Source organism: Rattus rattus, chromosome X, assembly GCF_011064425.1.
Source record: "Rattus rattus isolate New Zealand chromosome X, Rrattus_CSIRO_v1, whole genome shotgun sequence".
Taxonomy (NCBI): Eukaryota; Metazoa; Chordata; class Mammalia; order Rodentia; family Muridae; genus Rattus; species Rattus rattus.
In genome coordinates this window covers 40830144-40856882 of record NC_046172.1, presented here as the reverse complement: position 1 = coordinate 40856882, position 26739 = coordinate 40830144, and the positions used below count along the sequence as shown (strand labels likewise).

General features: G+C 34.1%; 1 pseudogene; it reads left to right on the top strand.

Moving 5' to 3' along the window:
* The window catches only part of LOC116887844, a 93396-nt pseudogene that overhangs the window by 38558 nt on the left and 28099 nt on the right, over positions 1-26739 (top strand).

Sequence of the window (26739 nt, the reverse complement as noted above, 5' to 3'; positions counted from 1 at the left end):
GCTTCCAGCCCCTATTACAAACCAATAGTTCCTTAGCAAGATTAAGAATTCCTACACGCCTATGTTATCCATGATAGAATTGAATTCATTTTTTCAACTTTATTTTAGGAACTGGAAACACATTTTTGAAATCGTGAACTTAGAATCCTGATTTACGAGATAATAAAGGAATATCTTGTTAAAGAATTATTTCATCTACCGATTCAGGGACTGAAATCTCTTGATTATTTGTAATCAAACTGTCTCAACTGTGGTTAAGTAGCAATAAGTAGTTACTTGTTCTGCCTGAAGTATATATCTTCTGTTGATTTCTATTATCTAGGAATGTATTTTAGTGCTTGATAATGTATCTATTCCCATTCATAATTTACTAACTCACTATAACATGTGTCAAAGTGATAATTAAATAATACAACTAAAGATTTTTCTCATAGGTGAGGTTAAGAGATGAAATAGCTGGAAATGAAACATCACAAACCTATACATATTTTATGGTGCTTAAAAATTTCCATGAAACATCGTGAGATATAACTTTGCCACAGATCACTGACTGTTCTTCCAGAGGACTGGGGTTATATTCCCAGCTCTCACATGGTAGTTAACAACTACCTGGAACTTCAGTTTAAAGGAACTGCCAGTATTTTCTGGCTTTTAGAGGTATTACACATACAACTTGTTCAAATATAAATAAAGCCAAATGATCCATATTATGAAATAAAAATAAAGATTTTTTAATTTCATGAAAAAATTAAAATACAAATATTTTATCCAATTAGTTGGTATGAAACATTCCAATAAATGCAAACTAAGAGAACATTTGTACAATTTTAACATTCTTTTTTTTGGTTCTTTTTTTTGGAGCTGGGGATCGAACCCAGGGCCTTGCGCTTCCTAGGCAAGCACTCTACCTCTGAGCTAAATCCCCAACCCCTTAACATTCTTTTAAACATCAAATTTAATATATTATTTTAGTACTGAGTTTTGAACCCATTATTTTGGCTATTGTATGCAAGCATTTTACTACTCAGCTGCATTCCTAGTTCTGTTTAGACCAGGATATTTAAAAAAAAAACATAAGTCACTTAGCATAACAAATAATGAAACAACAATTTCATATTGGATCACATTTTTAATTATTTTTATACATATGGAATTTTACATTGCTCTTATCATATAACATTTTGAGGAAGAAACATGAGATTTTAGAAACAAATCGTTTATTATTAAAAGTAATCTTTAGCAATTTAATTTACATTTTATATACAATTGTGTTTTTTTTTTTAAATCTTAATATGAGGGACTGGAAAAATGGCTCAGTAGTCAGTAACAGTGTCTCTTCTTCCAGAAGAGCTGGGTTTAATTTCCAGCATCCATATAAGCAGCTCACAACTGTCTGTAACTCTAGTTCCAGCTGATCTGACATCCTCACAGCAGTGCACATAAGTTAAAATTAAATAAACTAAATCTTAGTATGATAATACATACCTCAACAAGTGTTTTATAGTCTATTTCCTGGTAGAAAGTAAAGGCATGAAGATGCCTATGAATTATTAATTGATTCTAAAGTTTCAATGTTTGTTGAGTGACATTTTACATTTTTGGATCAGGGAGATGGATATTTATTTTCATGATTATAGGCAAGGGGAAACAGGGATTGCAATATTTAAAATATAAGATATAGTAGTATGTTTCATGATATTCCAGGGAAGAAGCTGTGGTGTCAGTAAGAAAAACAAAACATTTTTTTTTTAAAATCAAGTAATTCCTTTTTTTTCAATCAGAAGCAATTAAGAGTAAGTTAAATATGTCAGATACCATTATTTCCTGCTCTTGGCTGGCTATGTTTCGACAGTATACTCTGACGTTCGTATAAATAAATTTGCCATCCTGTTTGGAAGAATCAGACAGTATACTAAAGATGCTTGAAGCAAAAGAATTCATATCGGTCTACATTAAATGACATTATAAACTGGAGAGATCTACCTATTGTGAAAGAAAATATTAAATAGTTAAATTAAGAGTTATTAGAGAAATTTATCTCAATATGGTTAGTTGGCAAATCCCTTGCTTAGGTTCCTAGCCATACTATTTGCAATCTTTTATTTATTTCTCCATTTAGCCTGTAAGGGTTCATATTCAACCAGCTTGAATAAGCACTATACTTCAGGCTTATGTTACCTGTGTTACCTGTGTACAGATTTCCTTTGAAATGGATATTTGGAAAAGTCTCAGGTTTCAAAATATCATACTTCAAAATCAAGTCCTATACTCTTATCTGTGTCATTAATGGATTTGTTAAATATGATTTTCAACTAGATATAAGAATAATAGCAGAGTGGCACATAAACTCAAAAATTTTACATTGTGACCTGGATTTCATCTTCCTTTATGAAACACACATTTCTCTCTTTATAGGATATTAATTGAAGTATTATTTAACTGCTAAAATACTCTGTAAAAGATTTGAAATCATATATAACATTTCAAAATGTTAATTATTAAGGATGTGACAAGTTTAATCTAGGAACAGTATCTAGAAGATACTGATATAAATTAAAACTTCGTTTTTATTTTCATTTTTAAAATTTTTACTTGCAAGTAGAGTGGCTCAGATATCACACATCAATAATAATCTGGGAATGAGGGAGTCAATTTTAAATACATGTCAAAATTACAAAGGGAGTTGACAAAACCTGGGTACTTTATCATTTTGACATTATACTTTCAGATACTGTAAGAAACTATTCAGGAAGCAAAATGGAAATTTTTCTAGGGATTTTTCTATCACCATAGCAACTATAGGAACTATAGTTTCATTTCTGTGGGGTCAAAAACTGTAAAGATACTTATTTCTGAACAAACAAACAGTCAAAACTATAAGAGGTTGTATATTTTAGTGTAAACACTAAGAGAATGTTATCTTTTTCTTTGGTGCTTCTACTGTATGCAGTGCCTAGGGCATGATAGTACACATAGAGTCTTTGAAGAGATGTTTTGGATTCCAGTCACTTTACACTCTTCTTGGGAAATGTGCCAAGGAGTGATTACCTTGATATGCAGGGAGTATGACATTCCCTGACCCAATTTCTGCTTTTCTCATATAAGATAGAAACTTCTTCTGCGTTTGAATAGTAGAACTGTTCACAACTTATTCTGAACAATTCAACTATTTTACAGAGAACTGAAAGTTAAATTATATCAAGAAACATCTTAAGCTCAAATCCCCAGAAAATGTATACATCATGCGTAGTTATTCTTGCTTAGACGTATGCTCCCTTGTGAAAAGGAACATACAAGTGCACACTCCCATGCATGTGTGTGTGTGTGCGCGCGCACACACACACACACACACACATACACATACACATACTCATACACACAGGTACACACACACAAGCTTACACATCACATTAAACCTTGTATGGTGGTGAGTAAGATTCTATTCTTTTATTTTTTATATTAGCATTTTTTCTTTTTTATTACAATGAAATTTTTTAATAATTTTACTAACAATCACATATACAAGCACATGGAAAAATTATAAATCATCTGACAGCTAGGTAGTAACTATCAGTCTACTAATACCAAGTAATAGTATAACCTACATTGTATATGTGTGTATGTACCTATGTGTGTATGTGTGTACATTTACACATTCTCTCAACTTAATGTTTAATGTTTTCTACTTCTTTTTATTTTTAATTTATTTTTATTTAATCATTTCTACAGTCCAGACTTCATCCCCCTCCAGGTCCATACTCTGATTGTTCCACATCTCATAGGTGCCCCATATCTCTGTGAAGATGTCACCACCCCCCTAATCCATCCGACCTGCGCTCTCCCTGGTGCCTCCAGTCTCTTGACATTAAGTGCATTGGCCTTTATAGGTCCTCATAGGTTTTTATTTTAAGCATTTGGGCCACTACAATATAGGCAAATGCCAGCTTTTTCTTGTGGGGGGGATATTTAACATTTTCTTCCTTTTATTACTTTTAAGTGTACCACAATGAGCATATATTACTAATATTTTTATTGGATTTTTAAAAATACATTTCACATGTTATCCTCACAACCTATCCCATACTCCCTTCCCATTCTTCTACGAGGGTGTTCTCCCACCCAACCACCCTCCCCTTCCCGCCTCCCCATTCTGACATTCACCTACACTGGGGGGTCCAGCCTTGGCAAGACCAAGCGATTCTCCTCCCATAGGTGCCCAACAAGGCCACACTCTGCTGCATATGCAGCTGGAGCCATGGGCATGTCCATGTGTACTCTTTGGATGGTGGTTTAGTCCCTGGGAGCTGTGATTTGGTTGGCATTGTTGTTCTTATGGGGTTGCAAGCCCCTTCAGCTTTCTTTTAATGTGAATACATAATAATTGTCTTGCTTTAAACATAGTAGAAACCCTATTTTATTCTTGGAAATGGATTAGTAGCCAAGTGAAAAAGAAATCCATGACCTTTAGAGTCTGACTTTGCATCTGATTATCTGCTACTGAATTATAAGTTCCCCTGATCAGGCAAATTGTCAAAAGCAACAGTGAAGTCATCTTGGTATAAACTCCTGGCATATGACCTAGTCAGGTTATTGCAACATCTCTAGACACAACAGAGGCTCAGAGCTATAAAACATGACTGTTCTATTGAAACTGACAAATGTAAACTAAGACTGATGGATACACACCAGGTCCAGTGATTTTAAGGTACTAATAGCAAATCCAATCTATTTTCTTAAAACTTTTTATAACTTTTGTTGTAGTGTCAACTATGTTGTATAATATATAAACCTTGTATAGATAAACATACCCCTCATGCTAAATAAATCAATCTGCAACATTCCATTTTTTTTTTTAATTTAGTCTTTGAACAACTGGCTCTCTTTACTCCACCCATGTTATTAAAGAGCTCTATCCTTATGCAAGGTTTCTAGCATTCTCTTAAAATCTCCCTTTAGCCATGTAACCATCTCTTATGCAATTAAAACACCACATATTTCTGTGATTACCATTTCTGTTAAGTAAAACTGGTGGAAGGGAGTTTTAGTGTGAATTTTTAAAGATGAGTAAATTCACAGGCTATTTCGGTGTTATCACGCCCTCCTTTCCCTCATATGTCAGTACCTAATGTGGCAGATATGTCCTTTTTCCTTGGAGTTCAGTTGAGGTGTCAAAAAAAATAAATTAAGTTTCTCATCATAAGATACACATGGAGTTTAAGAAAATAACATATAATTATTAAGAAAACCTTTTAAACTTGAAATTAATTTATATCACCTATAATTACTATATTCTACCTGTCTTGAGCAGATATACAGGATAATAAGTAAAATTGCCTTCTTTTTAATTTTAGAAGTCTATTTCAAAGATTTGCTTATAATTGCCATGATCTATAGTCTCACTGGGTTGTACAGATTAGTTTCCATAATTAATAATTTTTAAAAGCAGGCTTCACTATTAGCTACTGTTAAATGCAAAATTTTTAGTTTGAGATTCAAAGCCCATTATTAGATATCTCTAACCTCTCTATACTAGTCCGTTTTCCCACAGGTCTTTACATTGTATAAAATCATATACTTCTGATTGCTTATGTCATATTTTATAAATGTGACATATGGCCTATAAAGTCTTTCCTACTTCTGTCTCTTGAATTATGACTGTACTACATTCAACTTTACACATGACCAAATGACACATTATTCCTTCTACAAACTTCTCAGAAACTTTAGAGAAAGAGTGAAATTGACTGAAGTACTAGAGAAAGTATACTTGGCCTTAGGCCAGCATCCAAAAGAAAACGTCAGAATATAAGAAAAGGAGAAAGAAAGGACTTAGAAAATAGTCAGGCTCAACAGAACCTTATCGTGGGTCTGAAATTGCTATTTCTTTAGCAAAGCTTAAGGTGAATCTGTCTTCCTTAAGGGTAGTCCCATGGCCAAATATTTGTCTATTGTCTAGGATAACTGAATTATTTTTTATTTTGCATTGTTATTAATTTATATGCGTATTGTATGCTTGAGTGAGTTTATGTGAACCATATGCATGTAGAACACAGCAGAAGCCAGACATCAGCATTAGATCCTCTGCAAGTACAGTTGACCTATTGGAATGAAAATCTAATATGTATAAGGTTGATAATTTAGAATTATAAAACAATTTCTTCTAGGACTATTTCTCCTTTTTACCCTCTAGAGAAAGCCAGTTTATTTTATGATATATATATTTTTTTATTTCAGAATATAAAAGACAATTTGCAACAAATCTCAGGTCGGATTGATGTTATTCACAAGAAGAAGACAGCAGCCTTACAGAGTGCCACCCCCATGGAAAGGGTGAAATTACAGGAAGCAGTGTCACAGATGGATTTCCACTGGGAAAAACTTAACAGAATGTACAAGGAACGACAAGGGTAGGTAGCATTTTAATTTTACTGAAATGTTATAGCACTTTTCGGGAAACTCTAAAATATTTTTGAGTAGTTTCCATGGTTAAAATGACAGAAAAGGAGAGGAGAAAATATTACTGTAAAATACAAGGGCATTATTACTAATGGAATGAGATACTAAAATTATTCTTTACTGAAATAAACATTATGTTTATATATCATCCTCTAAAATTGCACATGTTAATGTTGTTTTGTTCATAATTAAGCTGATATAAAGTACAAAATATATATCTCTAATTCTTTCTGCTGCCTATGTATTTTTATAAATTTGGTTCTTAGAGAAGTATATGTTAACATAAAAGCCCTTTATTTTCATTTATTATTTAAAATTGTAAGTTGATATTTACACATTTTATAGTCTCATTCCCTGTATTTCCCTATTTTTTTAATGTGGCAAACATATTTAGTTGATGTGAAATCAGCTTTAGTGCTTATCTTAAGTATTTAACTTATGAATTAATTTTGAAGGTATTCAGAAGTAGTAACCTCACATCACAAGAAAGTGGATTATTTATTCTTTCACAAAGTTTGAATACAAGTTTTCTTTTTTATTCTTTAATCTTTTTCACAATCCAGTCTTTTTTGGGGGTTAGAGAGGATATTTTTTTATTTACTTTTCAAATGTCACTGTTTTTCCCAGTTTCCTGGTCGTAAGTCCCCTATCCCATCTCTCACACCTTCTTCTATAAGTGTTCCTCCTCTCAAACCATCCCCCTCCCTGCCTCCCCACACTGATATCCCCTACACTGGGGGATCCAGCCTTGGCAGGACCAAAGGCTTCTCCTCCCATTGGTGCCCAACAAGACTTCCTATGCAGCTGGAGAAATGGGTCTAAAAGTCTTTAATTTCTGTCTTTACTTGTTCCTTGACCAAGTTATCATTGAGTAAAGCGTTGTTTAGCTTCCATGAATATATGGGGTTTCTGTCATTTTTGTTGTTATTGCAGACCAGCCTTAGTTTGTGGTGATCTGACAGGATGCATAGGATTATGTTAATCTTCTTGTATCTGTTGAGGCCTGTTTTTTGACAATTAGATGGTCAATTCTGGGGAAGGTACCATGGGGTGCTGAGAGGAAGGTATATTCTTTTGTTTGGGATGAAATATTCTATATCCTGATCCATCTTCTGACTGTTCCTCATTTCATACTCCCCATCTCCAAGAGAATATCCCCACTCCTACCCCACCCCTCCAACCTCCCCACTCCCTAGGGCCTCAAGTCTTCTTGCACTGAGCATATAAACCAATTTTAAGTTCTGTAGTTTAAAGATAGGCCTCTTCTTTTGCTTCAGAAGTATTTGAATTATTTTGTATCACTCATGTCTCTATTTATAGCTAACCTTGGGCTTTGGGTTTTAGTTTACTACATTATACTCTAAAACATATGTTTCAGACATTAATTTCAGTTGTCATCCATGATTGTCTTTTATATTTCCAATCATGTTCATTTAGTATTATTATTGTAAAAGTATAACTTTAGTTTCTGTAATCTTATTCCTCTGAATAAAACACAGAACCCTTTTTGTGCCATAAAAGGCCTTCACATGAACCCTATTCACATAGGCCTGGTCAACCATGCCATTTGTCATATGCTATGGGTACTCCGGCCTTCATATATTATGAGTTAGTAATATGAAACTGCTCTGCAGTTTCTAAAGTGTTTTGGTTCCTTTCTATGTTACCTATCATATTACATAGGATTCACTTTAAATGTTTTATGACTCTTAATCCAAGATTATAAGTGGATCATGATATCCTGAAGTTTGAATATTAGTTTATCACTTAATATAATATTATATCCATATATTACTTTATATTTACTAGTGTTTCCAAATTTGGTTGTCACTCTATAGGATATCTATTCTTAGATGATCTTCTCTTACAATTTACCATTTAGTTAATTTATACTTTGCAAAGGTGAAAGTATCTCTCCTCAGGCTGGAGAGATGGCTCAGTGGTTAACAGCACTGACTGCTCTTCCAGAGGTCCAGAGTTCAAATCCCAGCAACCACATGGTGGCTTACAACCATGTATAATGAGATCTGATGCCCTTTTCTGATATGTCTGAAGACAGCTACAGTGTACTTATATAGAATAAATAAATAAATCTTTAAAAAACATTAAAAAAGAAAATATCTCTCCTCAGTCAAAGCAATACATTTATCTTAATATATGATCAAATGTCTAATTTAATTGTTGATGTAAAGGAGAAAAAAATCAGTACTCTGATATACATACAGTAAAATACAGTCTTACATTGTTACTTTAGGATATATTCATATTCCTTATGGGTCAATTGACTATGTACTTTGCTAAGAACTTCTGAGTTTTCATCAATGCTCAGTAATTATTGTGTTTCTTTATGCACATACGGTCATGGCAAACAAGCAGGATCCTTTCTGAGGCTGACTCTTCATTATAATCATATAACTTCTGATGATATATAGTCATTATATTTACCTTTAAAGAGTAAAAACTGTTTTTTTTCTTTTCAATTCACCTTCAACCTCAGAGGAAATAATAAAAACGGAAAAACTAATGCTAGTCCATGGAGAAAGTTGGTGAAATTGCATACAAATATGTGATAATTTAGGTTTCTGTGAAGTAACTATGTCTCTAAACGCAGTAAGATTATTCTTCTTTGTTCAAAAGATAATTATACATCTGTTTTTCTTGTCACCTAAATTCACTATATTTCTCCAACCATTAGTAGTTCTATTATCTTCTATGTCTTTAGTCTAATCTAAGATAAAACTTTTATAATTGTTTCCAGGAACTCTAGAGTTCACCTTCCTTTGGAATCCTGGCTTTTCTCTAGACTGACTATATATTCTTGAACAACATCACTAACTTTTATGCTCCTTATATATAAAACAGGATAAAATGATTACCCAAACTATTGTGTTGTTGTAGGGATGCATCAATAGAGCAAATTTGCAGTGTCTTGCTTAAAAAGGGCTAGTGTAATGACAAAAATGGTCCTGTGGCTCTGACAAGTTTGATTCCTGCTAATTTACTATACTTATGTAAATTTGATTATTTCACGTCAGTAGATGGTACTAACACTCATAGGACACAAGTGCAGTTCACAAGATTATAGGGAGAGTTGCATTTTTCCTGTCATTATGTGGATTCCAAGAAGTAAATTCAGGTCTTCTACATTGGCAGCAAGTATCCTTACCAGGTTAGCCCATAATTAATTTTCATAACTCTAGTTTTCCAGTTATTTTAGAGAGATGAATTAGACTCAGTCTCTGAAGATCATTACAGATGTGGAGATGAAATAGATACCCAGACAGTGAGAAAAGAATAAATAATTATAAGATATTCTTTTCTTATGGGAAAGTATCATATCCCTAAAATTTGGAGTAGAGCCTTCTTATTCAGACTCAGGAATGACTCAAATCTAGCATATTTATCCTGATTAATTTCTTCCTATTTACTAATTAATTATTTTTTATTTACATCCCACATGTTGTCCCTTCCTAGTTCCCCCTCACAGAGTTCTTCCCTTTTCCCCTCCCCTTCACCTCTGAAAGGGTGCCCACCATGTTATCCTACCACCTGGAGGAAACAAGTCTCTACAAAATTAGGTGCATTCTCTGCCAGACAAGGCAGTCTTCTGCTACATGTGTGCTGAGGGGCTTCAGACGAGCCCGTGTATGCACGTTGATGGCTTATTCTCTAGGAGCTGCCAGGGACCCAGGTTAGTTGACACTGTTGGTCTTCCTATGGGGTTGTCATCACCTTCAGCTCCTTCAATTCTTCCCCTAGCTCTTACCCAGGGCCTCCTCGTCCTCAGATCAATTCATGGCTGTGAGTATCTGCATCTGTGCCAATCAGCTTCTGGTAGACCTCTCAGAGAAGAGCAAGACTAGCTTCCTGACTGCAAGCAAAACATAGCCTCAGTAATAGTGTCAGGGATTGGTGCCTGCCTGTGGGATGTATTGCTTGTTGGACAGGTCACTAGTCAGATATTCCTCCAGCCTCTCCAATCTTGTCCCTGCATTTCTTTTAGATTGGAACAATTTTGGGTCAAAGATTTTGAGGGTGGGTTGGTGTCCCCATCTCTCCATTGGTGGTCCTCTCTAACTTCTAGAAGTGACTTTTCAGGGTCTATGTCCACACTGTTGGATATTTCAGCTAAAGTCACCTACATAGAATCCTGGGAGACCCCAATCCCAGGTCTCTGGGACACTAAAGGTTTCCCCCATATCCCAACCCTGGCAGCTGCATATTTCCATTCATTTTCTTGTCCTTTAGGCCTCTTTACTGTCTTCGCCGATACCTGATCCTGTCCCTGTTTTCCCCTTCCCCTAGCCTCTCCCACACTGTTCCCTCCCTCTATCTGTTTTCTACTACTATTTTATTTCCCCTTCTAAGTGAAGGGGCTTACGTTTGTTTAAATTCTTTGAGTTTGTGTAGTGTAGTGTGTGTATCTTGTATTTTAAGGCTAATAATCATTTATAAGTTGGTACATGCCATGCATTTCCTTCTGCTTCTGGGTTATCTCACTCAGGATGATATTTTCAAGTTACATCCATTTGTCTGCAAAATTCATGATGTCTTTGTTTTTAATAGCTGAATAGTATACCTCTGTGTAGATGCACTACATTTTCTTTATCCATTCTTCAGTTGAGGGACATTTAGACTGTTTCCAGCTTCTAGCTCTTATGAATAAGACTACTATAAACCTCATAAAGCACATGTCCTTGTGATATGGTAGAGCATCTTTTGGGTATATACCCAGGCACAGTATACCTGGGTTTCCAGGAAGAGCTATTTCAAATTTTCTGAGCTACTACCAGATGGATTTCCAGAGTGGTTTTACAAGTTTACAATCCCACCAGCAAAGAAGAACTATTTTCCTTGTTTCACATCCTTGCCAGCATGTGCTTTCTCTTGAGTTCTTGATCTTAGCCATTCTGATTTGCATAAGGTGGAATCTCAGGTTCATTTTGATTTTTATTTCCCTAATGACCAAGGATGTTGAACATTTTTTAAGTGTTTCCCTGCCATTCTAGATTGTTCTGTTGATAACTGTTGATAATTCTGTTTAACTCTTTTTGAAGTATTATTCTACCAGTGTTTTGAGGCTACCATACAGTATATTTTGTTTATATTCACCTTTTTCTTCATCTTCTTCAAGTTCACCCCCATTTTATTACCCAATCATTTGTTTTTTCTTAGAAAACACCACAAAGCAAAACACTTTTTATGCTGTCCAAATACTTTAGGGGTGGGACCTGTCATGGAATATGGTCAACCTACCAAGGTCAAATTCCTAAAGTAAATAGACTCTTCTAGAAGCTATTAATTGCCAGTGGTTCTTTATTTAGGGTAGGATTTTGTGTCTACCATTCATTACCTTCTATGATAGAATTTTGTCTCATTTGGACATGTACAGACCTTGCAAGTAATGTTCAGAAAAAAATATTCTTTAAACCACCATTTCTGAGTCTTAAAATCTTTCTTTTCCATCTTTTGTGATGATCCCTGAGCTGTGGGGATAGTGTGTGATGCAGATTTCCAATTTAGGGCTGAACACTCCTCGATGTCTTCTTTGAATTGTGACCCTTTGTGTGTATTTATGTTTGTTGTAATCTACTGTAACAAGAATCTCACTACCTGAAAAAAAAGATAATCAGTAATCTTACCAACCTGTGAACCCTGTGACTTAACATAATATATGTGACTTAATTATAGAAATGGCAAACTACAATTATATGTGTAGTAGTAGCATGAATATTATGTGTTTAACAAACTATATTTTCACCAGAATTGAATCTCAGTCCATGATATTGACCCATTCATGACATCATTACAGCCAAGAACCTGTGCCTAGATAGGTCAAAGGATCTATACAGAAAATGTGGCAAATCACAAATAACTTAAATACCTTCCAGTGTTAGAGGATCAGCATCCCGTATTCTTTCGGCAAATACTTCAACCTGGCATGTGAGTGGATGGCTTCATATCCATGAGCATTTTGGCAGCACTTAATGAGTTTTCAAAGGAATGTATAAAGAAAGGGCATGTTTGGGGGATACAGGAAAATTTTGGGTTAAAATGGGTATAAATATGACTATATTTCAGTGTGTGTGTGTGTGTGTGTGTGTGTGTGTGTTTGTAGGTGTGTAGAATTCTCAAGAATGAAAAATATGATTTTTAAAAAGGCCCTACAAAGTGACACTCTATGTTATTGTCTTTTTATGATACCATGTTTGTGATTCCCAAAGACAGTGATAAACCTGTCATATATTAAGGAATTTATTCCTTACAACTTCAAAGTAAGCCACGGTTTAAACAAGATAATAAAAAAATGTGAAGCAGTTTCTAGACTTCAAATTGCTAGACAGCCATAAGATGGCATTATTGTGTTACAACAAGGTTCTTCTGATCTAAGGTTAGATAGTGCTGTTATAAACTCTATTTCTCCTTGAAAACTTCATTTAGTCTGTCATTTCAGGGTGGATCCCCTATGCATATAAGTAATTGAAATCAAGCTTTTGAGCTTTATGTATTATCTTAGTAGAACATAAAATCAAGATCACTGATTTAAATAATGCTGATTTTTGTACTATAAATTCTTTTGAAACGGATAAGAAAATAATAATAAGTGTGATTTAAAATGTAAATCTATCATTTATGATGTGGTATAAAATTAATGACATGTTGGTGAATAAATATTTATGGAGAGGTAACAGTGTAACTTAAAGCAAGAACAATTATTTAACTCTGTGCTACATAAGTCAGACTTGAAGGAATACCTTTTTGTTTTTAAAACTAAAGATGAGTAGATTGGAAGTTAGAGATAGATGAAAGGTCCTGTGGTTTCTTTCCTTTTTGTTTTATCGAATTTTTTGTTTGACAAGCCTTCATTAAATACAAGCCTGAGCACTTTCTGGGTACTATATGACGTTTAATTTCTTTATCTAGATTCTTATTGTATTTATTTAGTAAAGTTTGCAATATTGAATGTTTCTCTACAATTTTCTGCATCAAAGGTCATACTAGACTGGTTTATATTTAAAATTGTAAAATGTAAAAATAAAGACAAGAGGGATGCAAACAGAATTTTTTAAAAAAGCTTTAATAAAATCATGCCTTCTCTTTCTCTTTTGAACATTTTCCACTGAACCTTCGAGTGCACCTTTTCATTTCTGTGGGGTGCTTCGCTGGTAAGGATATGGAACATACTGATCTACGTACAGAAAGCCTTTTTCCAGGTTGCCATTTTACACAAGATCATCTGCCTTATATCTCCATATTTTCAGTTACTTAGAAATCGTTACAGATCACATGGATTATATGTCCCATATGCAAGATGTCACATAAAGGCTAGTTTAATACTTTCTCCTAATAAGAAAGTGGATAGCTATAAAATTGATATATTTCTAGAGGTAACTATGGACCAGTTCATCCTGAATCTATTTCTTATGGCAATTGTGCATCTTTCCCCATGACAGTTACATACATATATTGACTTTCTTCATCATAGATAATGGCAACATTATATATCTATAATATTAGCCACATTTTGGAGACAATTTTTCTGACTTTATTCACCCTCTGTTTCTTTACCTTGTCAGATCATTAACTTATTTTCTTTAAATGCACATTAAAAAAATACATGTAGTTGATGAGTATTGAAGTACTATCATCAAATCTCTGCTAATACATTTTTTTCTTAGCAGTGTTATTTGCTCCATTACAATTTGCTTAGAACAATATTTACAGCTGTTCATACAGTGATTTTTTTGAGGAAAGCATATTTGCACCCTCTGAAAACACCTGAGTATGTTCAATCAGTGTATGTTGGTGACTGCGAACTACCAATTTATCCTTTAATCATTCTTATATTCTGCACATTTATCCTTTACCCTGTTGCAGAATGGAGCTCCCACCAAATTCATACTCTAAAGAATACAGAAAAAGGTGAGGGGAAGGGACAAACTGTATGCTGATTGTTTTGTTTAAACTCTCTATATGGATGTTCTCATGTTTTAGTCGGGAAACATGCTATGACAGCTATGTGCTGACATACGCTTAAAGTCAAAAAAACCACCTTACATTTTGGTTTGCATCCAGTATTTTAAGGCAAACTGGATTGTTTGTCACTCCATACATCAGACTAGCTGACCTTTGAATTTCCTGTAATTCTCCTTTAACTATCTCCATTCTCCTTGTAGAATGCTGGACATTACCACTCTAGCACATCTAAGTTTGTACTAATTCTGAAAATGTAAACTCAGATAGCTACAACTCTATGACCAACACCTTACACACTGAATCATTTCCCCACCTCAAATTGACTTTTAAAGATGTTTTCTAGGTTCTGCTATATTGTATTTCTGTTTATTCTGCATTGTCCAATGTTTTGCCTCATGAATATTCTGAAGTGGCAAGCATTGCTGAGAAATATAAGTACTTTCAGCTAAAACATATTTCATTCCAGGAAAAAATGGAAAATTAATGTTGAAAATATATATCTTTTATCCATGTGCACAGAAAATGAGCATTTTTGTTTTGGAACAGGTCTGGGAAAGTTATAAACACAGTAATTCTGTCTAGAATTAATTCTCCTTTACTGCTTTGGATCATTTGATGAACCCTGATTCTAGCTTCCTGAATTAACCTAGAAATGAATTTAGCAGTATTTGATTTTTATGAAGATATCTACATTTCTATATTGTCAGACCTTTAAAACAATTTCTCTTTCATTTTTTTCTGATTTAAAAATAAGTTTGCAGTGAAATGGGGAGAGAACTGGATTGTCATGATTTTTCCTAGGCTACAAGCTTACTATTTATAGCAATCCTGCTTCCATTTTGTATGTCATACATAAATTGCATAAAGTAACTTAATAGATGCCATCAATTCGACCAAATAATGCCTACAAAAAAGATAACATAAAGTCAAAATTGTAATAGACACAAAAGTGACTGGGCATTATTATTCTTGGACAGGTAAGATAAAGCTTCTGGAGAACACAAAGTAGCTTCTACCTTAGAAATAACTTCATGTCAAACTTGGAACCAACAAATTACATACATCCTTTCATTCTCAAGACAACCTGAAAGTTAAGTTTAGAATTAAGTATTAGAAAAAGAACCCTCTCCCCTCTGTGGTTCACATAGATGTGTGTGGCTCAGCTTGTTTGAACTCTGGTTATGAAATTTTATCTGCTGGAGTACTAACTGCCTGCAGTCAACCTCACACTGCACCATTTATTTTCTCCCTTCTAGATTTTTGTTTCAGGACCCAGAACAGAAATATATGCTTATAATGTTTTCTTTTAGACACGACTATCTGAAAATACAGTGTTTTTAAATAGGTTTAAATTACTGGGTTTAATATGAGAAGAAGCTCTGTATTACATAATAGGCTGCCCAAAGCAATGCATAAAGGCTTTATGGGGATGTAGTTTAATGGCAGAATGCTTGTATGAAGTGCTTGGAGAATACTAACTTTTTTTCCTGAAGTTTTGCTTAACCACTGGGACCTATGCAAATATTTATCACCTCCTTTCACTCCCTGGGTTTCTATCCATTGCTTCAAACTGTTCCTCAGTACAGTTCCCATAAAATCCTGTTCATAAGGTTAGGTATGTGTTATTCTAAACTCTGTGCACTTTTAGCTATCCCCCTCCCCTTTTACCAAGAAGAAACCATGTATTTCATGTTATAATGACACATAAGCCAAATCCAACAGTATTGCAGAATGCCTGCCAATGCAAACTAAATTTTGATTGACAAAGCTTTAAAAGTAAGTTAGAAATTGCATGCTTGAAGGACTGGGTATTGAGTCACTGGTAGAGTACTTGTTCAACGTTATTCATATCTTTTCCAAACTCAGAACCACAAATGAAAACTGTATAATTTTGGAGTTAATAGCAATCTTGAGAAATGTACAAAGCCATGAACTCCATTTATATCGTAATTTATTTCACAACATACCAATATAAGGTATTTTTCCACAGTCAGTTTCATTTTACTGTAATAAAGGTACACCATGAACTTCAGCTGTTAATATAGCAAACATCTAAAAGAGTCAATGAACTGCATGCATTCTAAGAGCAAAATTTGGGAGCCAAAAATGCTCTTCCTATGGGAAATACAGCATCAGCTACCATTTGGTTACAAATTGCTTGTCTTGATATGTACCATTCTTGGGTACATTTATTTTAGGCATTTTTTAACCTTAAAAGTATTAAATTTACTCTGTGAGAATTATACATTCTTCCCAATAAGGAATTTTTCACAAGAAATATATTCATATTAATTCATTTATTGTTGAATATTCTGAAACTTATCTTCAAATTATCACTTATCAAAGAGAAAATTGCCCATTAAAAGTGAGAACATTTTTAAACATAATTCTACATGAAAAATTAGGTTTTAAAAGATTTGTATGGTTTCCTTGAGTAATTTATATATTTCAATATACCTAAACAATCCTTTTTGTAAGTACTGACCTTTGCCCCAATATATATTTTTTGGTTATTTATTTATTTATTTATTTATTTATTTATTTATTTTTCAAATGTACCCCTTCCTGATTTCCCCTCTGCAGAAACCCCCATCCCAGGCCTCCTGTCTCTATGAGGGTGCACCCCCATCTCCCACCCACTTCCACCTCACCACTCTAGCATTTCCCTGTGTTGGGACATCCAGCCTCCACAGGACCAGGGGCCTCCACCCTCCCATTGACATCAGATAAAGCAATACTCTTCTACATCCATGGGTCCCTCCAAGTGAACACTAGTTAGTGGTTTAGTCCCTGGGGATCTCTGGGGAGCCTGGTTAGTTGATATTGTTGTTCTTCCTATGGGATTGCAAACCCCTTCATCTCTTTCAGTCCTTTCCCTGACTCTTCCATTGAGGTCCCTGTGTTCAGTCAGATGGTTGGCTGTGAGCATCTGCTTCTGTATTAGTCAGGCAATTGCAGTCTCTCAGGGGACAGCTATACCAGGCTCCCCTCAGTAAGAACTTCTTGGCATCAGCAATAGTAGGGTTTGGTGTCTGCATATGGGATTAATCGTCAGGTAGGGCAGTCTCTGGATGGCCTTTCCTTCAGTCTCTGCTCCTCTCTTTGTTCCTGCATTTCCTTTAGACAGGTCCAACCTTGGATTAAAATTTTTGTGATGGGTGGGTAGCCCAATCCCTCAACCAGGGACCATGTCTATCCACTGGATATGATCTCTACAGATTCTATCTCCCCCTTTGTTGGGTATTTCGGCTAATGGACCATGTCTATCCACTGGATATGATCTCTACAGATTCTATCTCCCCCTTTGTTGGGTATTTCGGCTAATGCCAACCCTGTTGTCACAATATTTTAAATTTCTTTTCTCTTATACATTTTCTTCCTTCCACCATATTAACAGTTAATGCTTTCCCTGAAAAGCAAAAGACAGTCATTATGTCCCTTCATATCTGTGCAATTGTCAAGTAATCAGATACAATTATGTATTGTCTTCCATAAATTATTTTTATCTATTATGAGGACATGGGCACCAAATGCTCATTTTCTTCCATCCATTTTCTCTATCACCCAAAAGAGAGGCATGACCCAGGTAACATTTCATTGCATGTAGCCACAATACTGGTAGACAACAAACCCACCCAAAATAGCAATTACTAATTACCACCTCACTCATGTGACTTCTATGAACCAACTGTTCCTCACCCTTTGGGACTACAGATTGACTGAATAGATATGATTCATATAGCTGTTTGTGGGAAACATGCTGCAAGCCCAGTAGCTCCTTGGCATACATTGACAAATGTACAGTCTCACAGAAGTCAAAACATATAGAGTTTATCATACTGATGCTTAAAACTGTTGCATTTTCCCTTTGATATACATCTCATGGTTTTAGTAAGTTAAGCAGCATGCCCCAAGTCAAGGGTCAGAGAAATATTTTGTTGTTGATACCTATAAGATATATAGATATGTTACTTACTATGTAATATGGTCACTAATAATTTGAAATATTAAATAATTTGTGGATTACCACTTTGTGTTACATAGGGAGACCATTTCTCAAAGAAATTAAAATCCAACTGAAATGTGTTGATCTCACTTTGAAATGTGTTTGGAATCAAATTTTCTACATTATTTGTTCTTTGATGTATTTGATGGTACTCATATTTTACCAGAATAGTCAGAATACTATAAAGCCTATGTTCATTTTTAAAAAGGTAAAAACAATCATTGAATTACACTTTATTTACCAACATAGCAATATTTTAGTGTATCTGTGCATTTGGCAGTTCAATTTCTGAATAGCAGCATTAATTTTTATACCCAGATAACTGTTACTTGAAAAGTACCATAAGCTGAAGGACCAAGGCTCATGGTATATCCTTGAAGAAAGTCATCTGGTTTATGGCTCTTGGCAAGATTTATTCAAAAGCAGGCAGCTGCATGACAAAATAAGAGGAAATCTCTGGCTAGCTGTGTTAAATAAGTAGATTTGCAATGCTCATAATAAAGCATTTTTCTAATCTTAGTCAACATCACCAGAAGAGAAACACTGTTTTTCACTTACAAAACAAAAACCTATGCACTTCAATAATGAAAATAATCACTGTTCAAGAAATTATTTCAGTGGCCAAAATGTATGTGAACTAATCTGTGCTTTATATTATTATTTCTCTTATCTTAAAGCCCTCTCTTTTGATCCCTTATATTAATCAGTAGCAGATATAAAATCACAGACAACTGTGTCCATCCATCTTCCTCCCTTCTCCTTCTTCCTTCATCCTAGCATTTTTGTGTTTGTATTTGCTTACTTCTGGTTCAGAAAGAAGAACATGTTTCATTATTTTTCGCAAATAATATGAATAAAGTAAACAACTCAGTACTTTTGTTCTTTTCGGCATCTATAGGGTCAAACAAGACTTTATCGAGATTAATTTAGGGCTTAATAATAAAAGTGATCAGGCTGGTTTGGGGTCTACTATGAGCTGATTCTATGACAAGAAAAAGAAAAAAAAATTTCAAACTGTGTAAAGAAGAAATAAGATAATTGAGGTAAAAGAAATAAAATGTATTCATTTACTAAGCAGAGTGCAAGCTGAAAGGCTGTTTTGGTTGCTTTTCACGTTTGCTTAGTTAGCACAGTTTTTGCTTTTGTTGCTGCTTTGTGCAGTTCTGTCCTTTTGTGTGACTGTGTCTACCTCAGGTTGGTATTAAACTCTAATCCTTCCTAGCTCTGCCTCCTGAGTATAGGGATTATGGAACTATGCCTAGCTTTTATCCATTTCTTAACAAGAACATGCCAGTGGTTAAGCACTTTTAAGATGGTGAATTTTAAATTTGTCACAAAGGAAATTAAATTGCAGATTGAGTTTAAAGATTGAAATTACTTCCAGTCATTTCATTCAATATTCTTTATATAATAAGAAATAGATGACAGTTTACCTAAGGCACATATTTAGGTTTTCACTAGTGTTACCAAAGATTGCTTGATCATTCTTTTGACTCATATACTTATCATAAGTTTACAAACATTTATCTTTATAATTTATGAATTTATGCATCAATTTATTGGTTGGAGATATCATTAAATAAAAATGCAATTGTGGCACATAACTTAGGACATTAAGGCAGGAGGATTAGGAGTCTAGACCAATCTCAGCTATGTGAAATTTTTATCTAAATTAATTCTGTGTTTATATCTCTGTCTATAATGGCCAAATTTTAAAAAATTCAAGCAGATGATAGAATACTTAGTAAATGAATATTTAATTATTTTTTAACTTTGAGAATATTTATTGAGTCATTAGCTTTGGCCAGACACCAGCCAGAAACAAAACACAGAGCTTGACCACAGATTTATGGACACAAGCATGTATTAATACAGCAAATTTTATCCCTTTTTTGGTCTCAGAAAGTAATGCTGTCAAAACCAAGCTGGTAAAATTCACATCTGGAAGAACAGTAGGATTCTGGAAGGTTCCCATCGTCACAGGAACCCAGAATATCCCACCCTCACATACCTCGCCAGGAACTTGACTCAAGTCTTCAAAAGCATTCATGAAATTATAAGGTATAGGGATTGTAGGATTCTCTACCAATTTCACAATCACGGATTCTAGAATTAGACTCTCTAATATAACCCCTGCTTTGCATCATATATGAACTAAAGTGGGTTCTTTGCCATACTTTCTGGATATGCCGAATATTTAATTATTAATAAATGAATGCTTCATGGTAAAATCAAAAGTAAAAAACTATGAATAATAATTTCATGGTTTTGTATGATTAATACATGCATTACTGTACATACACATTTTAAAAGACTCAGTTTACTTTTTTCAATAAATAGACTTAGGGAATGGTGAAATGATCCAGTGCTTAAATGCACACAGGTTCATACAATAGACTCCAAATTTATTTTCCGGCATCAATTTGAGTGCCTCAAATTTCTATAAGTCGGGCTTCAGGAAACCCAACACTCTGATCTGGATTCTAAAAGTATACCCATCATATAAACACATATGAAGATGTACATATTATAAATTTATAAAAATCAAATAAGTTTAAAGCCAAGAAACAGAGTAAGATAACATTTACACTTCAGATAAATGCCTAGTTCGAGGGATAGCATAAAGGGAACAAAATTGGGTAGGGGAAAGATTTCTGAGCTCATAGAGTTATAGAAGAGACTTTAGCTTATTGGGATGATGACAGTTCACATCATTCGTGTATGAAATAAGAATGCACCTTTGTAACTTCATCCATTAGTTTGTGGATCTGCACTTTCCAACTGCTTCCTTCTGGGCTACACAATATTAGATAAAGAAGCACCTGTCTGCTGGAAAAAAAATGTCAGAGAATAGTTTATCCATAACTTTTTGGTAGATAGTACTTCTAGTAACCAAAAGACAAAGGCTTAATTTATAATCATTATTGAAGGATACATTTTAAGTAGCATTTTTATACCCAGGAATGTATGCAGATACTACTCTTGATACGTTATTTGCTTTTTTATTGATGAATAAATGTCATCAAATATATCAAATATATCAAATTTGTTTGCAGAATTCCACTTCATACATCTTTAAGTAAATATATACCACTGATTACTTTGCTAATTAAAATGAATAACATAGCTGTAATCCTCACAAATATCCCCCAAATCATTCATTTTGTCTTTTCTTTAATCCCATTAAGCTATTGTCTGACATAGCAGATTAAATTGAAATTTCTAGAATTTTATACAAGCAAAATTATCAACTATTTAGCATTTTGCTGGTCTGTGTGCATTTGCTCTCATTCTATCAATTTTCAGTGAACAAGTTATATGATTTCTATGTTTATATGCACACACATTAAATGAGTAAATAAAATATTATCTTTTGATTATGTTTTAGTTCATGAATGGACTTATGATTATATTACTCTGAAGATTTCACATCACCTTAATATTTGGCACCTGCTACTTTATTTTTTTAAACTATCAATTTTATAAGTTCACCATCTACCAATTACCTAAAATATGTGATTCACCACTTGGGTACAGAAAGACTCATTAAAATCTTAGTGTTCAAATTATTACACGTATTTATCATTATCATGAAATATTATACTACTCTCCATCATTTTGTGTGATCAACAAAATGATATATGACTCACGGAATTATGGAAATATCTGAAACATGTTCATTTGAGTCCAGTCATGTTCTAAGACAAACATTCTTTGAAGATAGTATATGCTGTATATGTAGGGGGTTTTTGATGTCTTAATTATAGGATATAAAAATAAAACTTTAAGATTTACAAAATTCTATTTTAAACCTACCAAGAAAATAGTACTATAACTTTCATCACTCAAACTGAGCATTACCAAGACCTCTCAATATCAAGAATGACCACCATTATTTCTGAAAATGCCCCTGGGCTGAAAGACTTATCTTTCTCTTTTTGCACCCCTCTGAACTCATTCTGTATTTTACTATTTTCTGAATTCTGTATATTTCCATTATACCTGTTTTGTTGTTCATTGCATCGTTTGTCCTCAGCATCAATTTCCCTCTAACTGATTCCTTGTGAGAGATGCCTTCCACCCAAATAGCTGTCTATTTTGACAATTTAATCTACTGAAAGTGGTATTTCCAGCTTCAAGTTTCCCAGCACAGAATCCTTCCCTGGTTCTATATTGATAAATCTGCTCTTATGCTGATATACCCTAGAGACAAGTCAGTTGAAATATGTATTTTGCCATTTGTTTGCTTTGGCTAGAAGGAAACTTTAAAGGGCAGTGAAATATCATAGATTGCACGGCTCATCACAATTAGATTAACACTTATTGCATTATATCTTGTAAAACTGCAGAATTATGTCTCATAAGTCCCCAGAAGTCACTTACTTTTATACCCTGGTAGTTCATAGTTTGTCACTCACTAGCTTATCCTGGCCTGTCTGACTTGCATCTTCATGTGCTCTGATAGTAAAATGGATTTCAAAAGAAACACAACTCACTTTCTATTTTTTGTCATAAAGTATTTACATATAATATACCTTACCATCTATAAGTACTACAAATTTTTAAATATAAGAAACAGAACTAAATCACATGTTATCCATTAGAGAAATATCTCGTAGAAAAAGTGATTTTGTTTGGTGCCAACATAATAGAATAGTTCATAGAAATGAACAAAAAAATACACTTCTGTGAGGAAGAACAACATTGAGAACTCATGATCTCAAAGGGGTTACTTTTGATGGTGGTGGTGGTTGTTGTTGTTGTTGTTGTTAACCATGATTTAAATATTTTAACTTTCAACTTACTTGAATTTATTCCTCTGAACTCAGTATTCATTCCTTAAATATAACTGATCTATATTAGGCCACATTTTAATCAGTGCATAAGACAGTTTACAAAGAACTATGATTAAGAGTCCTACCAATATTATATGCAATGGAAGACTAGTTCTGTCAAACAAAATGAGAACATCCTTAACAAAGAATGAGTTTCCTTAGATAGTGCAAAGTGTCACAAAAATACTGTAAATGTTAATAGCATTAAAATTTTCTTTTTTAAAATTAAAATATTTGTTACTTTATCATTAATTTGGTCATATTGCGTGTGTGGTTACATGTGTATGCAATGGCATGCATATGGAAGTCAGAGGACAGTTTCTTGAAGTTGTCTCTCCTCTTCAACCTTTGTTTGAGTTCCAATAATCAAATTCCCTTGGCGGACTAGTGCTTTATTTATCCAGTGGGCATATCATCAGCCCTAAACTAGAATTTTTTTCAAATAATATATTATATAAAACAGGTGCCATTCCTGGCTCTGCAACCCAGGGTGCCTCTATTCCCTGACTCTTACCATATCTGTGTGAAATTACAATGGTTCTAATAATGGGGCAGTACATGGAAGACAATGCCTAGTAAAGGCCTTAAACTAGAAATGATACATGACTTCCCTGACATCACAGTTTGCTAGATTTCATTTTCTTTGACTACACTGTATCTTCAATGGAACAACAGGTACAATAGATGATTGAAGTGGGTGAGGAACTCCAGTTCTTCTCCCACACAAGGCATACTGGATAGATGAAAGTAAATCCAGTCACTAAACATTTTTATACCATACACTCAGGGCTTTTATCTGTCATAGAAGAATTCTTGGTCAGATCATCAGGTGACATCTTCTCTGCAAATCTGCAGTATCACATACAATTTATTTATCTTGTTTCATATTATAAGATAACTATTCATTATAATTCAAAAGATACCCAGAAGTTTCATGGAACTCTTGTGAAGCATATGGATTTGTTTTATTTCTTTTTTTTTTTTTGTTCTTCTTTTTTTCAGACTGGGGACTGAACCCAGGCCTGCGCTTCCCTAGGCAAGCGCTCACCACTGAGCTTCAAATCCCCAACCCTAAGGATTTGTTTTGTTCCTATATAGTAACTAGAATATATAATCAGATCTAATATATATATACATATATATACATATATACATATATATATGTATACAAGAGGCAAACATAGCAATACCTTAATAAACAGTGATAATCCCAAAATACATAATGAATTTTTAATAAACTTTATCAAGCTTCATATAGTCTTATGGACTAATTTCATTTATAACATATTATGAATGTGAATTCAATATTATAAGGTAAAATTTGAGCAAGTAAAATTAAGTATACTGCAATAAGTATTGTATGTAAATTGTGTTTAATACTACTTTAAAAATACATATGAAAGCATTCAACATTGTACTACATGTCAGGTTTGCATTTGAATTTACTGTATGAATGGTGCTTTCATTATGAAAGAGTAGGGTGCATAAAAAGTCAATCACTCTTGAATTAGATCTAAAATTATCAACCATTATGTATTTATTTTAAATTTTAAAAAGAATTTGTTTTAGATATTAGGATCTTAGTCTTGAATGTATCTATTAACTAACCAATATTTAAATGTCAAGCATACCTCACATTGGCAAAGCAAAGATTTCCTGTGCTATTTTAAATGCATCTTATATACTTTCTCATATTATGAATGAGATATATAGATTTTTAGCTTCCAAACACTTCTGTCTATATTTATTTGAATAAAGCATCACCCATACAAAATATGATGGTAAGTACACAGTTTGTAGTAAAGGGACATAATTCTACTGAATCATTTTAATGATTTGGTATCTGAGAAGAATTTCTGAATTATTTATTTCTGTACTTTATAAGTTGTGCTCTATAGCAATGTGCAAATGTGAGAAAGAATATTATAACTTGATATTTAACATGACGAAGCAGTATGCTTTCTGTCATACATAGACCATGAATCTGATTTATATTATAGGTAAATGTTTGGAGTATAAATTAGTTTGCCATTAAAAAATCCAGTATCTCACAGACTTAAGTATTTTCTCTCACTCTCTCTCTCTCTCTCTCTCTCTCTCTCTCTCTCTCTCTCTCTCTCTCTCTCTGACTCACTATATTTTGTTATTTATTTATTTATTTATTTTGACTTATTCCCTTTATTTCCTGCTCAAAGCCCCTCTCCCAGACTGCTCTCATTTTTACCAAGAGGAAAAAAGCATGAGTCATTGCAATGATGCTGAAAATCTATAACCGAATTTCCATCTAATGCACACACGGGGGTATGCACACGCCCCCGTTTGGAGATAATATTCTGTGCTCATGATGACATTACAAGATTTACTTGCAGTGGTTTAAACTTGGAGTTAATATGGTGTTAACTGTATTGAATAATGTTATCTCTGTGATGTTCTGCTCTTATTCCTCATTCGTCGGTTGAGATTATCCTAGTTTGGTCTCCCAGTATGAATGTTATTTTGACCTTGAAGACATATGGTTCCCATTAAGCCAAATATTTGATACAACAATCTTAGATCACAGTAATAAGCAAAATTATTATTATTTTTTTTTGGTGACAAACACCTTTTTTTTTTATTATTATTAACTTGAGTATTTCTTATATACATTTCGAGTGTTATTCCCTTTCCCGGTTTCCGGGCAAACATCCCCCTCCCCCCTCCCCTTCCTTATGGGTGCTCCCCTCCCAACCCTCCCCCCATTGCTGCCCTCTCTCCCAACCAGTCTAGTTCACTGGGGGTTCAGTCTTACAGGACCCAGGGCTTCCTTCCACTGTGCTTCTGCATTAGGATATTCATTGCTACCTATGAGGTCAGAGTCCAGGGTCATTCCCACGATAGTCTTCGGCAGGGTTTGTCCCTGAAGTTCTAAGGTTGGTTGGCATACACATATGGGGTCCAAGTTCTTCAAGCTCTTTCCAGTTCTTTCTCTGATTCTTCAACGGGGTCCTGTTCTCAGTTCAGTGATTTCCTGCTGGTACTTGTATTTGCAGTATTCTGGCTGTGTCTTCTAGGAGCGATCTGTATTCACATTTTGATTATCCGTCTTGAGTTTCATTTGTTCTAGGCATCTAGGGTAATTCAAGCATTTGGGCTAATAGCCACTTATCAATGAGTACATACCATGTATGTCTTTCTGTGATTGGGTTAGCTCACTCAGGATGATATTTTCCAGTTCCAACCATTTGCCTACGAATTTCATAAAGTCATTGTTTTGATAGCTGAGTAATATTCCATTGTGTAGATGTACCATTTTCTGTATCCATTCCCTGTTGAAGGGCATCTGGGTTCTTTCCAGCTTCTGGCTATTATAAATAAGGCTGCGATGAACATAGTGGAGCACGTGTCTTTATATGTTGGGGCATCTTTTGGGTATATGCCCAAGAGAGGTATAGCTTGAGCAATACGTAACTGAACGAAGTACACTGA